Below are 15,070 nucleotides of genomic sequence, written 5' to 3'. Positions count from 1 at the left end.
ATAGTTCTTGATTACTTTTTGATAAATAATTCGTTCTTATTGCAAAATAGGAGCACTATTTATCAATCTGTAATAAAAGACGTGAGGAAATTCTGACTTTTTTAAAGACAAAAATTTTTGAGGCGAAATACCCAAAAAGAAGTTTGTAAAAAATTCTATATAATTTACTATTTCACATTTGAAAAATCACCAGATATTTTATTGTAAAATATCTCGAAATTGGTGAGAGACATCGACATGAACCAAGTACATATTTTTGTGTGGGTAATATTGGAGAACGAGATGTTGCCAACAAAACAGCCATATTTTAAAATCGAAAACATTTTCAATGTTTGAAATGGCTCCAGCCTATTGCAGCTTACGCACTCATAAAGCATGTTAAGTAATAGGAATAGGAAGAATTTGGGTTCCTCGATCTAGAAAACAAAACCTTTTTTGGTGGTAGTAAATCTGCTTAAAAATCTATTTAAAGAAAACATTTTATTTACACTTTGACACCCTGTACCTCGGAAATTACTAACTTTCGGATGAGATAAATTTACCTAAAAGGCAATATTTTTGCCCAAAAATATGTAGCTAAGTGAATTTTGTTCAATTAGTTGAGGATAACCCTGTATAATAACTATATGGAATAAATGTCCCCAATTTGGACCCACGTGTTCGAAAATGTTTCTACTGCTTTTATTGGTGCAGATAATCAGCGGCACCCCATTAGTCTCTGCCGGTGAACTTTTCCGAATAAAACATTAGATTTGTCGCTGGGGAGACAACTTTGATCAAATGCCAGTCCCGTGGGGGTGTTTGCGGTCACGATTAAGCAACCAGAAGAATCAACACCATACAACTATGTTAACAGATGTGACTTACACCGTAATTTAGATACAGAACGTCCTATTAACCAGTTTTATTGCGCCGTAAATGACTGGTAAGACTACATTGACGCAACTGAGTCGCTCGTAAATTTAGGGGATGAAACTGATGACAAAAGGACCTGATACAATGTTGTCAGCGACAGATGTCATTTACCACTTGTTTCAAATGAAATGTTAAGAGCTGATATAGTTTTTAATTGATTTTCCGAATTTGCCCATTCGGTTCGGTCGTTCGATTCTCTTTGTCATTGTTTTAAGCAGATTTTGTACTGAAAATTGGAGCATAACCATCTACTTATATGTTTTTCTATACCCATTGGACTATGTAGAAGTATTCCTTGTGCGATGCCAAGTTTATTGCTGTTTTGTTTCGAAATTTGCTATCCTTTCTGACCACAATAGGAAGTGCTACTGTTAGTTGCTCGATGTTGATATCCCAAATCAGGCATTGTTAGGGTCATAATAAAAACATTCTGACCCCAAAATCTGAAACGTTATTTTATAACTAGTGTCCGATAAGACCTTAATTGATGGTGTCAACCCTAAATATAGTGTGATTCAAAAAGGGCGAGGGTGCGATCCCTGGCGATTGCCTTATCTAAGCGACCAGAAGCACAGATTAAGTCCCCCCTCGTGGCGTCTCTGCTCCCCTTTCGGGTCCCAAAACGGGAGGGACTTTCGATTCTCTGATATCGCCTTGGGACTCTTGGGAGATCGAAAATGTTTATACACTGTCCTCCGTCAGGGACTTCCAAGTTCCGATGAAATTTACGATCATCTTGATAGCGGTATAAATCAGTTGGAGGAATTAGATTTATTTATTGTTTTAGTTACTTTGTCATGATAATAACTTAATGACATTGTGCTCGGTTGTATTAGTAGTAAATGAACATTGATAAACAAAATGCCTTTGTATGAGTCGTTAACATCAGGGTCATTTTAATATTGAAAAATTCCCGGCATTGAAATTAGGAATGAAAATAAATTGTTCAACCTTCATTTGCTAACAATAGAAAAACGGAGAGAACCTAAAGTTTAGTGTTTTTCCTTGACGGTAGGCGGTAGAGTTTGAGTCTAGGGCAATCTCCCAAAGAATATAGAGGGTGTCTGCAAAATTTCCAAATACTTCCATAAACTCCCGGCGTGAAAACATGATGATTTCTCTTACCCAAAGTTGACGATCGCAATAGTCTACTGCAAAAGTTGCAAAGTTCGGCTTTAGTTCAATCGGTGTTCCAACTTTTCGGCAAACTCTTCTATTTACAGGCTGGTCTTAAAAAATCTACTTTTTTTAACAGGTCGCAGCGATAACTTTTCTGCTCTTGGTCCGACTTTCATGACATAGAGTTCACTTTGAAGCTTACAATTTATAGGCGATGTGAGACAAAAATTTGAAATACATGGTTGCATGGTAAATAATCGATATCACAGTTGCTACTGAAATCTGTGATTTGAATGACAGAATTTTAGCTGAAGTGAAATACTTCCAGAAACTTTCAAATATTTTGTCCCTTCCTGCAACTGGGTAATGGGAAACTGGGATTTTTTTTCGCTAGTCCACTGATGGTCTCCTAGTTTTGCAAATCGGTTGAAGGCGAAAATATTGATCAGTAGAAGAGCAAGAAAACGATTTATTGAGAGTTGACACTGTAAATTAACGAGATGGGCGAAAAATTCAAAAACTTTTTTTAGATATTAGCTCTATCTTATTGTCTGTGTCGTTGAAATGGAAACAAACGCAAACACAAAAAAGCAGCTTTCACAAATTTTGCAATATTTATTTTGCCATCCTGTAGAAACTTTACCTGGAGCGCAAAAACCGGCACGAACCAAAAATAATTGCATTAAATAACTTCAAACAGAAGTCAAATTGCTCTAAACAATCAGAATTTATCCAGTTCCAAAGTTAGTCGAAATTTTTCCAGGTAGCATCTATTTTGTTGAGCAGTTTACTAATGCTGTGGTACAGTGGTCGGTTATTGGTTATTACGAAGTTCCATGTTTTTTTTTTAATTTTAGAGAAATTTCAATCAATAAAGAAACCGTGTTAAAAATATAATGAGAATCTAATATAACTGGTAGTTGTCGTTTCGACCTTTTAATAAAATAAAAGGAGTTTCATTCCAGTCCCAAATCCAGTATCAGAACACGCAAAACTAGCATACGTAGTCATAAGAATGTAAAATATGTCTATAATTGATTCAGTACGGTTTAACAGGACATTTTGATAGAGAGTAGTTGATGCGTTATCAAAAAATCAGTTCAGGAGCATTTTTGAAGCTGATCACCTGATTCTAATCAAATAAACTGCATGGTCGAATCAGGCCTCAACAGAGATCAATAAACATTTTTTGCCTAATTCAGGTAAGGCCTTAGAAGCCAATGGCCGGTGGCAGGACCCGCTTTATAATTTCTGACAGCTAATTAATGTGCGGCAAAAGAAGCAGTAGTTTGCTTTTCGCCCTCATCTGTATTGACATTTTAAAAACTCGTTATTGAAACGTCAATTAATCTAAGATGCGATGTGACAATGGCGCGGGATGATGGATTTTCAGAAAGAGTGAACCAATTATTTTTTAAGAGCCATCCACCTCTTCCTTATCTGATGACCGAACATAATCCTTAAACTTAACTACTGAATGCGTTTATAATGATTAAGTAGCCTTACGATAATATTTCCTTGTCAGGTCGCTGGTTTATTTAATGTTTTTGATAAATTGTATTAATTTTTATGTGTGTAAGGATAAGCCAGGTATTATTAGCATCTGGTCTTCTTGCGTCCCGCGTTATATCTTTATAAGAAACGGTTAAATATAGCGCTGAAATGTTCAAGATTGCCTATCGTGATTCTGCTGCTAATTACTGAAGAACATGGGTCTTATAAAATGAAGCGGGGATTTATAATGTTCAGGAACATTTGGTTCTGGCATTGGTGTTACAAATGTACTGCGTTCTTCAAATTAAAAGTATTCACCTTCAGCACTTTTTGGTTTTTATGATCAAAAATGACGGCAAATATATAGATTGTCTTTTTTTCAACCAAAAGATGTTAGTGTACTGTACACTGCCAGCAGCATATAGTGTTTTTCATCGAAAATCGTCCATCCAAAAACGCGCGAACTATTGAATATTGAACTATTTATCTTATTTCAGATACATTCTAGCATACATTTTTGCAAATATTGTTTATAAAAGCGCACAATTTTATTTACGTGCCGGTCTGGGACGTGCGCTCAAAAAAACGTTTTATTGCGAACCGTAATAGAAGAAACAGCAAAACGTCCGTATAAATCAGTCGGATAAAATCGTAAGCGAAAAGTAGGGAGACACCAAACACGAGGGTCAGCAGAATTGGGAACTCATGGAAAAGCTTTATACAAGTTCGGTGCAAACAGGATTTTAATAAATACTTTGCTACATGTTCAGTGAAGGAGGTCAAAATTTTTCTGTGAACCTCCCTGTATACTAATTAAGCACATTGTCTCTTTTTATCGGGTTCGCTTGAATGTCTGCTCCTTAACACTCGATAAAGGTGGCAAATTTGGAAATACCTCAATTATTCAACAACATCAAATATATGTAATATTTCATCTGATTGGGGTTGTCGCAACCTGTAAACCTGTACAACACAAAATAAAAGGGGGCCGTGGCCCCCCCATTTTTCTGCTCCCCTGCTTGCTTCCAGGACGGCATTTATGTGGACGAATAAATCAGGGGTGCTTCTGCTGAATTTATGGGCGAGATAAAGTCAGCCAGAATCGGGAGCTTTTTATAGTTTGGCTGGGCCGTGAAATGTAGATGCTCTTCACCCCTAAAGCCCCCCACAGTAAACTCCCGATTTCCCGTCAAAGATATGGTTTTAAACTTGCATGTCCGGTTCGGTTGCGAATTGTGGAAGTTTCTTTTCTCGGAAATTTTTTTTATTATTTTTATTATTTTTTTAAACTTTATAACATCCGTTTTGTGTTTTAAATTTGTTTCTCTCTTTTTTAGTATATTTCTGACTTCTGAATACCCTGAGCTTGCTGTATGTCGTTTTAGCAAGTTTCTTAAGCGGGTTTTATAAAAATTGGTTTACATTCTTATATTTCTTCATTCAAGAGTCAATTTAAAATTTTGCTTAGTTTTTTTAATCCGTTTATTCATTTGCTAAGAATCTTTTCTTTTCTAAAGGTATCAACAGACCCAATGTTTGTGTTCTATGAAAGGAAATCATTCCTTTGAAAATCGAAAGCATTTAGTCCGCATTACATTTACTTTTAAGCCTTTTGGAGGTGCTTTAGGAAATATAGGAACTGTTTGAGAGTGACTTAAAACGTGAAATTTAAACGAAAAGTTTCAGGAACACCCCTATTTTGTTGAAATAAAAGATAGTTTGATATAGACACGTTAGTAAAAAATTTGAAGAAAATTGCACAGCAAAGGTGTTTAAAACACTTTTTTTACCAAAAACGAACAAGAAGAATATATTAATATTTTGTGTGACGACCGTGAGACGTATTCTTTTATACAAATTATTTTATTTTATTCTTTTATTTATTTTTTTAATTTTTTAACGTACATATTTTTAGAATAATTATAAAGGGTATTTGGAGTTCAGTGCCGGTTTCGTATTTCTAAACTGAACATTTAAAAATTTCTATAATTATTTACAAAAAAAAATCTTTTTTTGGATTAGTCACGTCAAAATATGTTACGATACCTCAATACCATAACATATAAATTAAATCATAATTAAGGACAACTTATTAATCTAAAATAAACGAGAAAATAAACATTTCAACGTAGAACCAGAATTTTTTATAACAAGTGTTGAAACTGTCTACTTTGAGGTCTGATATTTTTCACATTTACCTTTACACAACGCAACCAGGACTATCTAATGCGTTGAAATATGTCAAGTTTACAAAATTATGCACTGGAATAGTGTAGTGTAGTTCTTTAATGTTAACCAGCCGAGATCTCATCTCCCAAGGAGGTAAATCCGGATATTTAGGGGGCCCACATCGAAGCTCACCTATTCCTACGTAACGGTTTTCATATTTGCGATCAAGAGGAGCAAACAAAATGCAAGAACAATAGAAGAGACCTAAACTACTTTAAAGAAAGTAGTTATTTAAGCAAATGTTAAAAATACATTGAATAAATTGAAAGTGAAAAGTCTTTGAAATTTGTCTCATTACTCGTTATCTTAATTTACATACGAATCTGATTTACACTTTTGCATCGCTTTGAGAACTACTGAAAACTATTCGTGCAAAAAGTAAATCCTGCTAAAATGTCAATTGATTTCCTAATTTTCATAATAACCGGATAGTAAACCTGCTTGATTTTTTAGGTAAAATTTGACATAGCTAATACATTGTGTAGATTAGTTTTACATTAAAATTGATGGAATCCTCAGTAAATTAAAGGCCCTCTTGGTTTTACAGAGAATCTACTTAGAACCTACCAAAACTAATTTTCTCCTGTTTTAATGTTTTATAGAAGCTGGAAAATATCTGACAGAAATTTCTTCTTGCAGCACATCCAATGGTCAACGGAAATTGCCGCTCAATGTGGACTTTCGATCATTTGGCAGCCTTCTGGAACTGAAAGGAAATGAGGCAAGTTAGTTATTTTTCAAATTACTCAAATTTTTTTATTTCTTTTTATCTCAACCATTTTAATATCTGACCTGCGTTTTAAAGCGTCAGAGAAAAGTTGGTACAAAAGCCTGAAATGAAACATCGCTAATTACATATTCATTCACAATCTCCCTTCGAATAAATCACAAAAACGAATTTATGTCGCGGAGTGTGTTTTTGGCCACAATAGAACAGCGTTTTCATTCTTGGGGAAAAGTTTCGCTATTTTCCGTGGAGGGCAATTTATTTTTCCAGCATCGGGAGAGAGGGCCTTATCTAAACAGCGGCGAAAATAATATCGGCCCCGATAAAAGAGACTACCGTTGCGGCATCGGTACACTTCAGAGACGGGCAGAGATAACTCTCATATGCAGAAAAATATTATCGCGACCAGGGATTTTTATTTTCCCGTTTACCCCTCCAGATTTAATGGGGATAATATGTATATGTGACATGGCGTGGCTGAAAAACCGTTTCGACCTTTTTAAATTCGCTTTGGAACGATTTATATTCGCCGCTGAGCAAATACGTGGAAAGGAAACAGACCTTGTCAAAACCAGATTTTCAATTACACCAAATATGCTCACAATTCTTTGCTCAAAAGTAAAAAGTAAAAAATCGTCTTTCTTCGCGTTTAAACCTCAGTTAAAATCCTCTACAGTTTACAAGGTTACATTTAGTTTTATTCGATTTCTAGTCGAAGTTCGGACAAAGGACTTAAAGTTTCCACTTATTACGAACTTAACGTCGCTAAATACGCTGCTCCTCTTAGCAAAACTGAAACAAATCCTGCTCCTGTAATTAAAATATTCCCTTGGAAATATCTGGAGCAGTTTGGGGTTGCACTGCGATTCGTAAAGAAAGCCTTTGGGAAAGGAAGTTTAGTCTCGCCAACGGAAAGTTTGCAACACGAAAGGTGGGAGGGTGGAGGGAGGTACTGGTCTAAGAAGAGCCCGGACTGATAAGAAAGATCTCCGGATCGCTCCGGGACAATTTATAGCGGTAACTTTTAAAACATACTCCCGAGGCGATGTATATAACGTTCGGTACACTCGGGACTTAAATGTTTTTAAGTACTTCTTAAATTCGCCGCCCGATAAGAATGTCGGAAGTTGGCTTGAATTATGACCAGGAGAAAAACATCCATCAATAGTTGGGAGGAATTTTGAGGTGATTTTTTGGTAGCGCCACTGACAAAGCCCATCTTTGGCACGTATTAATGACTTAATAGACCGCCACCAACCGGCCAGTCATCACATCACTTTGCTCTTAATTATACCCAAAAACTGACTAAGTAATCTTTCAAGAAAAAGCACTTCGTGACTTGCTACCGCTGGCCCAAAAATGACACTAAAGCGCGTGGAGGGGTGTGCCCGGTACGCCTCTGCATTAGCCGGGACCCCACAGATAATTATAGCCGTCGCATCGCCGTCACTGGCTTTGATCCCCTGTCAACGCAAAGTGGGGCTATTCCTTTAATTTTACTTGGAACTACACCTAAAAACCATGAAAAGTGGATTAATCCAAGACTAGTTTCTTTAGTTGATCGAAGAGTAAATAAATAAATACAAGAAGTTTTTTTGACAAAACCACGTTCTGCTATAGATTAGATTTATTATTTTTCAAGCATCTTTTCATACATCATTTGGAAATGTTATGTTACTATTTGGGAGAGGTTTAAGAAAATTGAAATTGTCTATATTTCGGTTGTTTTGAACTATCGCATATGTATACAGAAACTCCCGGGTAAAGAGCAAATCAAGACGACGACCAAAACTTGCATGGTCTTGATCTTGGTCTTGCTAACCGAAAGACGGTCTCGCTCTTGGTCTTGGTCTTGCAGCAAAAGTCTTGCTTTTAAATGAGGCGAAAAACTAAAATAACATAAATTTAATAATCTCAGATTGTTTGGTATTTGATTTCTCTCTAATCTCGAATCTAAAGTTTTCGAAAGCACAAACATTTTTTTCGAAAGCACAAAGTTTCATCGTTTTATATAATGTGCATAAAATCCATATATTTTTTATAAATGTCTAGGTACTATAAATTTAAGGTAAATCTTAATAAATATTGGAACGAATACTCGAACCAACTATCACCAGATATAGGTAATCTAGAAAAACAGTAAAAACATCCATTGGTTCCACCATTAGTTTGGTTCCACAATTTCTACATCTAAAATTTTTTAATCCTTATATTAAAGCTTACTTAAAGCGTTTAAAACTAAGGGCTACGAGGACAGATTTAATGCTGTTCAATATCGGTCTTGTTCTGGCCTACATAATCATTCTCTGGGTCTTGATAACCAAAAGACGGTTTTAGTCTTGTCAGTGTTCTCGTTTTCTTGCAAAAACGAGACCAATAATTCCTCAACCTTTGTCAATTTTGCGTCAGTTTCCTCCAAAAAGTCTCCCAAAAGTGTTCAGCGCTTAAAAAACATAGTTTTTTACTTAGTGACGCTGATAGGAAAGTATCTTCCTTCTGTTCTGGTTTGATCCCTTAGTATATACTTTATAGTTGTTATGTATTACAGTATATACAATATATATGTTTATTGTTGTATGTTTAGACCACCTTTTTTCTGAAATTAGCTTTTTGAGTTTTCTCAATTTCTAACTCTCTTAGGTCTTGACCAATTGCAACCGCTCACGATACTTTTAATTCTTCTTTAATCTTATGATATAGTTATGAGCGAAGCAAGTACATCCATACAGGTAAACGGATTTTTGACGCAGAAATTCTCTGCAAAACTGCAAATTCAAGTCTTTAACATAAACTATTCGTATGTAGGCTCAGACGTCTTTATAAATTTAACTTTTAGTGCAAGAACATGTTACTCAAATTAGCTTTTGAATTTGTTCCATCTGCACCTCACTTAGCTATGAGTTCATTGTTAATATTGATCGGGATGTTTTAAAAAATCTTCCTTGTTCTTCAAAGCGTGTTTTGAATTTTTAAAGTTGGTTGATAAATAGGAAAATTTGGAGCGAAATAAATGAAGACTCTCTAGATTCACTGTCTGCAAACTACTAAGTACGCCTGTTTCTTGCGGCAAAAAGCTTCAGAAAAACTCCATATTTAATGCCTATAACATCTGCAGAAAGATCGTATTAGGTCTATAGCTGAATGAGACGTGAATTTGCGTTTCACTCAAACTAGAATGTGTCGTTCAACAGTCGAATATTTAGCGGTCAACTTCGGAAACAAACACATAATGATGATTCTGCCATAACTTCAATCACTATCTATGGCTTCAGATCGCACAAATCTTCAAATGAGTTCACGTCTGAGGGTTGCTGAATTAAATCTCTAGTTCAGCGAAAAAAAATCTATAAAAGAAAAATTGTTTCACATGTTGGGAAAGGATCAAGGGTTGAAACGCTTAGAATATTATAAAGGGAGGACAATTCCGAAACAAAAATCTCTTTTAATTTGAGTCTAGAATATTGCCTTTCAGCTACCTAAAGAAACTTTTTAATGACTGAACTGTTTCTAGAAAAAATAAGTATTTATCTTTTGATTGTTCATGTTGTTGAATCAATCATGGATTGCTTCATTTTTCGCTGCTCTAGTGAAAACAGCGGAATTGAAAATTGTTGGCGTGAAAATTGTCCATTTCAAGTTCATGTCAAAGTTAGAGATGGGAAGCGTAAATAACTAAGCTCATGACGTTTTACCTCTGTACCAAAACTGAAAATACTACTACTACTAAAAATAAATAAAATATACAGCTGTTTCTAGCTTGAGTGAGACACGCTGTACATAAAATTGGTAGTGATCTTCCTCCATCTAGCTCTAATAACTATTCGCAGATTGCATAGATCTATTAAATTGGTTTCCTCTTCTTCGAAGTGGTTTTAAAGTGGTTTGAGAAGTAAGGAAATTTTGAAGAAAGCAAATGAAGCCGCTCTGAATTGACTGTTTGAAAACACACAGAAAAAAACTCTTCATTTGTCGTATTTCGTAAACAGTGTTAAAGCTAATACATTTTCTGCCCCCCATTCCCTACTTAGTGAATCAGCTAGAGGGTTGTAAATGCTGAATAGTGTATTTAACTAGATGATTAATGAGCTAAACTTTTCACTTCATTTGCTCTTTGTTCCTGTATAATTTTCAGGCGCCTTCTCAAATAGTGGTGGAACTGATGAGTTTTTCTGTTTTACAGGCTGTTGCCAAAAAATATCTTCCTAGCGTTTCGCAAGCACGAGCAGCTTGTATCTTCAGATGTGGTTTGCTTGTCGCCGCAATCACCACCCCACCTCGTATATTGCAAAATATTTTTGAATGTTCTTACGGTCGTTAGGTTTGCCTGCTCATAAAGTACATGAATAACCCTATCTAATGCTCAACATTGAGATTTCAAAATTTTACTCAAACCTTTACATTCAACGTCAAGTAAAGATGCGTTTCGAATCGAACACCTTGTACATTTTCGCTCGGAATAGGTGTCAGGTAGTAATTTCAACTCAACTTTTTACCTGCTGCCAATTAAAAAATATTTATAGGGCTTTCGAAAACTCGAACCGTTATATTAATTTACGTTAGTAACTCAATGACAATGCATTTTTCGGTTGTTATTAGTTAAAGAAGCTAAAAAACCAACTCCCACATCAGTCCATATAATTTCTTTTTATTGCCCCGAAATCTAATTAAATCAATAAAAAAATTGTCAGGCTCACTTAGAGTGGTTTTGAGTGTCGTTCCTTGACAACAATTGTTATCGTCCTCCACATTACTAGCGAAATATTTTAAGTATAATCCTGGTAGGAGAAGTAATAAGGCTGATTGCTCGTTAACCTAATTAGACTAGTTGCAAATGAAGCAAAATCTCGTACTCTCACAAAAGTTTCTCCTCGAATGCACTTTACCGTCGATAATTTATGTAGACCGTCTTCGAAACTTGTAAAATTAAAAAGTTATTTTCCCTTTTTTCTCAGAATATTACGTTCAATTTAGATTCGAAAACTTCCCCGAAGTTGATATTAAGCTCCTGTTAATGTAGGAAATTTCGCAGTGGAAACTTTTTTAAATTAATTTTTCCAGGTTTCATTCAGGGGTGGATTCATATCGGTTTGTGCTAGGGGACTTAGTTTGGGCTACTTATCAACGACGCTACTGATCAAGCCCAAAACCGCCAATCAAACTCATCCCTTCAATTCACTCATGTTAATTTCAATTGAATTTTAAATCAGCTATCGGGATTTCCATTATCAGCGGTTTGCGATGGGGCAAAACAATTACCATTCATAGACCTGATAAAATCGTATCCAGTGATTTACAAGGAATTAGCATACGCTAGTAATGTTGCTTTATCTAATCGGTTAAGCAACGTATCATTAATTAATTAATTAATAATTAATTTGAGACGAACGTTCCAGTTTATTAGACCAGGTGATTCATTTATGGAAATTTCTGACTGATGTGTCCTTCGGCAAGATAACGATTATCGGGATGTTTTTTATTGTTGTCTGGATCGGATAATCGCCATCCTTGGATACAAATCTGAGGAGACTCGAGTACTTTTATTCTGGCTGTTATTTGGGTTGTTTTTCCATTGTCCTCAAAACTAAAAAATATTTAACTATGCAATTGTCCACTAGAACTATAGAAATTATTCAATTTCTGTTCCATTCACTTAATGCTTATTGGCCACTAATCGATAGGGCTGTATTAAAAAATAGTAGGTAAATGGTAACAATATTCTAAAGGAAGGAAAGCTATAAAGACATGGCGGAAATCGTACGAACATTCCCCAAATATGTGGGGTACATATGTGCATGTTAGGGCATCATCTTTGGCATTGAGGAAAATTAAATTACTTGGTTTCTTTCTCAGAAAGGGTATTTTTCTAGTATAATGTGAAACTGACCTTTTTCTTTTCAATTTAATTACAGCAACTTCAAATTTAATTAATTGAAACCTTCTTCGGCTATATTGCCCGGTAAGCGGGAACTACATTTGCAATAGGTACTAGCTGTATTCAAATGGATAAAGTGCAACTTTCTGGTAAAATCAAATCAGTCTCATCCTTAATATTACTATAAGCTTCTAAGATTATTTCCTTTTTTATCTCTAAGATTTTTCTCAGATTAGATATTTAGATCACGTTTCGTCAATTTAACTATACTGGAATTTTTCTTTATTACTGTTTCTATTTCATTTCTTTAGTTTAAATCTGTTAACACGTAAGTTTAAATCTGCAGTTATCAATTTTATTTTACACAATATAAACTCCAGAATTTTGAGATTAATTTCTGTTTCAAGTTTCTATTGAAGATTGGTAAAAAATCAATGGAAAAATTTGGCGCTTTGAATATTAAATTACTTTGGCTTAAAAATGAATATTTTCAAAATATGCTTATGGTATGCGTTATATTTTCTACAGGGCATCTCTTAATATTAAATACAGAAATCGAGAAGACTTTTTTGACCTAAAAGTTTTCAGAAGTTATAGCAATTACATAACTTTTGAAAGCTTATGTAGTTTTACAAAACAGTTTTCCAAAGTGACGTGTCGCTGCTTCTTTATTTTCGCATTTAGGGGAACTGTAACTCTCACAATGTTCTGGCAGTTCAACGTGGGTATTTTTCTAAAAGTTTAATTTTTCTATTTTAGAAAGAGCATTTGTCAGGGATAATTATATATTTCGTCAAGTTCAACTCAATTAAGTAAGTTTAGACTCGTTTGATTAAAAGTTGGCACATTATCAGAATTTCGTATATGAGGTTGAAACGAGAGTTTTTTGGTAAATTGTAGGATGCAAACGATCACAATTTAATGATTTAGTTCCTTTTTATTTGGTATTTTAATAATAATAATTGGCATTTGTTCGTTACTCCACAGTTGGTGGCAATTTCGTCAAAAATACTTGAAATGATTGGAAATTGATTAAGACCCATTAAAAAAAAGTGTTAAGACAACTTTAGAATTTTGAAAAGTTTCCTCAATTTTGGCAAGAAAATTTAGAAAAAAATATTTTTTTAAAAGGTCATAATTGCAGACTCCCAATTTTTTGATATTTTCCTGTTTTGGCATTATATTTTCAAAACATATAGCGCATTTGTTGACATTACAACAGTTAAAGAACAGAATAATAGCAGAAGTTTTATATTTTAATCTTTTTTATGATAAAACATTTTTTCAAAATGGATCTTTGGGTTTAACTTATAAGTTTTTTGTGTGTTATAGCTTTCCGGAATATTTTGAAAGTAGTATTTCTCAATATATATTGCAAGTATAGACAAGATTACCCATTAAGCATGCAGTAAATTTGATTCAAAAGCTGGTATTTTAGCGATTCCAGAACTTTGGAAAGTTTCTTTAATTTTGGCAAACGTTAAAAAGTATTTCCATGAAGAGTTTGAAAATTGTTTTTCAAGTTCAAATCCCGGATTTTCCAAGAATTGCCAAGCTCTTATTGGATTTAAAAGTTGTTATTATAACTTTTCAAAGCTTCTGTCTGGCTAGAATCCTTCGAAATCCGAATTTAGAGCGCCCAGAGTTAATATAAAACTGTATTTTCAATAGGTGGTTAGCTTTAACAATAATAACATTTATAAATAACATAAATATAAATAATAATAAATAACATTTCGATTAATTTCCTGAAAATGTTACTTCATGTTTAGCTCCAGAACTTAAAGAAGGTATTTTGTTACTTCAATTTTATGAAAAAAACACTAATGTAAAAAACTATCTTCATAAAGAATAAATATTCAAAAATAAAAAAAGAACAGACCTTTGACCTTAGATCTTTTACCAGGGGCCTTAATTGGTACCTGGCACACTGCTTTTTACATTCAACGCTGTATTTTAATAGAGCCTTTCAAAATAGAACATCGGTTCTTTCAGAAGAGAAAATTCAAGATTATGATTGCAGTTGTTTTAAAATCTTTATTCCGGGATTTTCTTAATTCAATTAAATATTCATCTGCTTGAAATCCTAATTCAAAATAATTTCTCAAACTTGTAAAACCGGCCATATCTTAACATAAACTTTCGTGGTACTTTCTAATTTAGTTATACTGCAAATCTGGAACGGTTTATTTCTTGTAAAATGCTGAATGGCAAATCGTGAGCATTTCAAAAAGCTGCTTGACCCTCGCTCGTTATAGTTTCGGGCATTGTAAAATGCACTTTTCCAGCTTCGCAGGCAAAAGTGTTCCTTAGAAGGATTTGCGTGCAGAAATGCCGTATTCCAGGCCATCAGAGTCCTAAGAGTCCTTCGGCAGCAAAGCTCATTAAGGGGGCGACCGGAGCAGCGGCCGCAGCTGGCGCGCCTGGAGCAAACGTTCGGGCGCCGATAAGATCACGGACGCCCTTATGCATTCAGCAGAATTTGAAAGAGATCTCAGATAACATTCTGGGTCCGTGTTTTGGCATGACAGTCGCCCGATAACGACCTAGCCCTACAATGACTGAGCAGGGCTCCAAAGGGCTCTTCATCCCGGCCATTCATTCCCGTATTCCCGTTTGATGTGTACGTACATCATTTTGAATAAGATCCGCGAAATAAGCTAATCGAATCGGCCTTAAAAGGTCAAACTGTCATCGCAGGTTAAGTTCCTACA

Source organism: Dendroctonus ponderosae, unplaced genomic scaffold (assembly GCF_020466585.1).
Source record: "Dendroctonus ponderosae isolate FM_Combo_2020 unplaced genomic scaffold, Dpon_F_20191213v2 Dpon_F_20191213_5, whole genome shotgun sequence".
Taxonomy (NCBI): domain Eukaryota; kingdom Metazoa; phylum Arthropoda; class Insecta; order Coleoptera; family Curculionidae; genus Dendroctonus; species Dendroctonus ponderosae.
The sequence above is the reverse complement of the archived record's forward strand: the minus strand, read 5'-3'. Positions refer to the sequence as shown.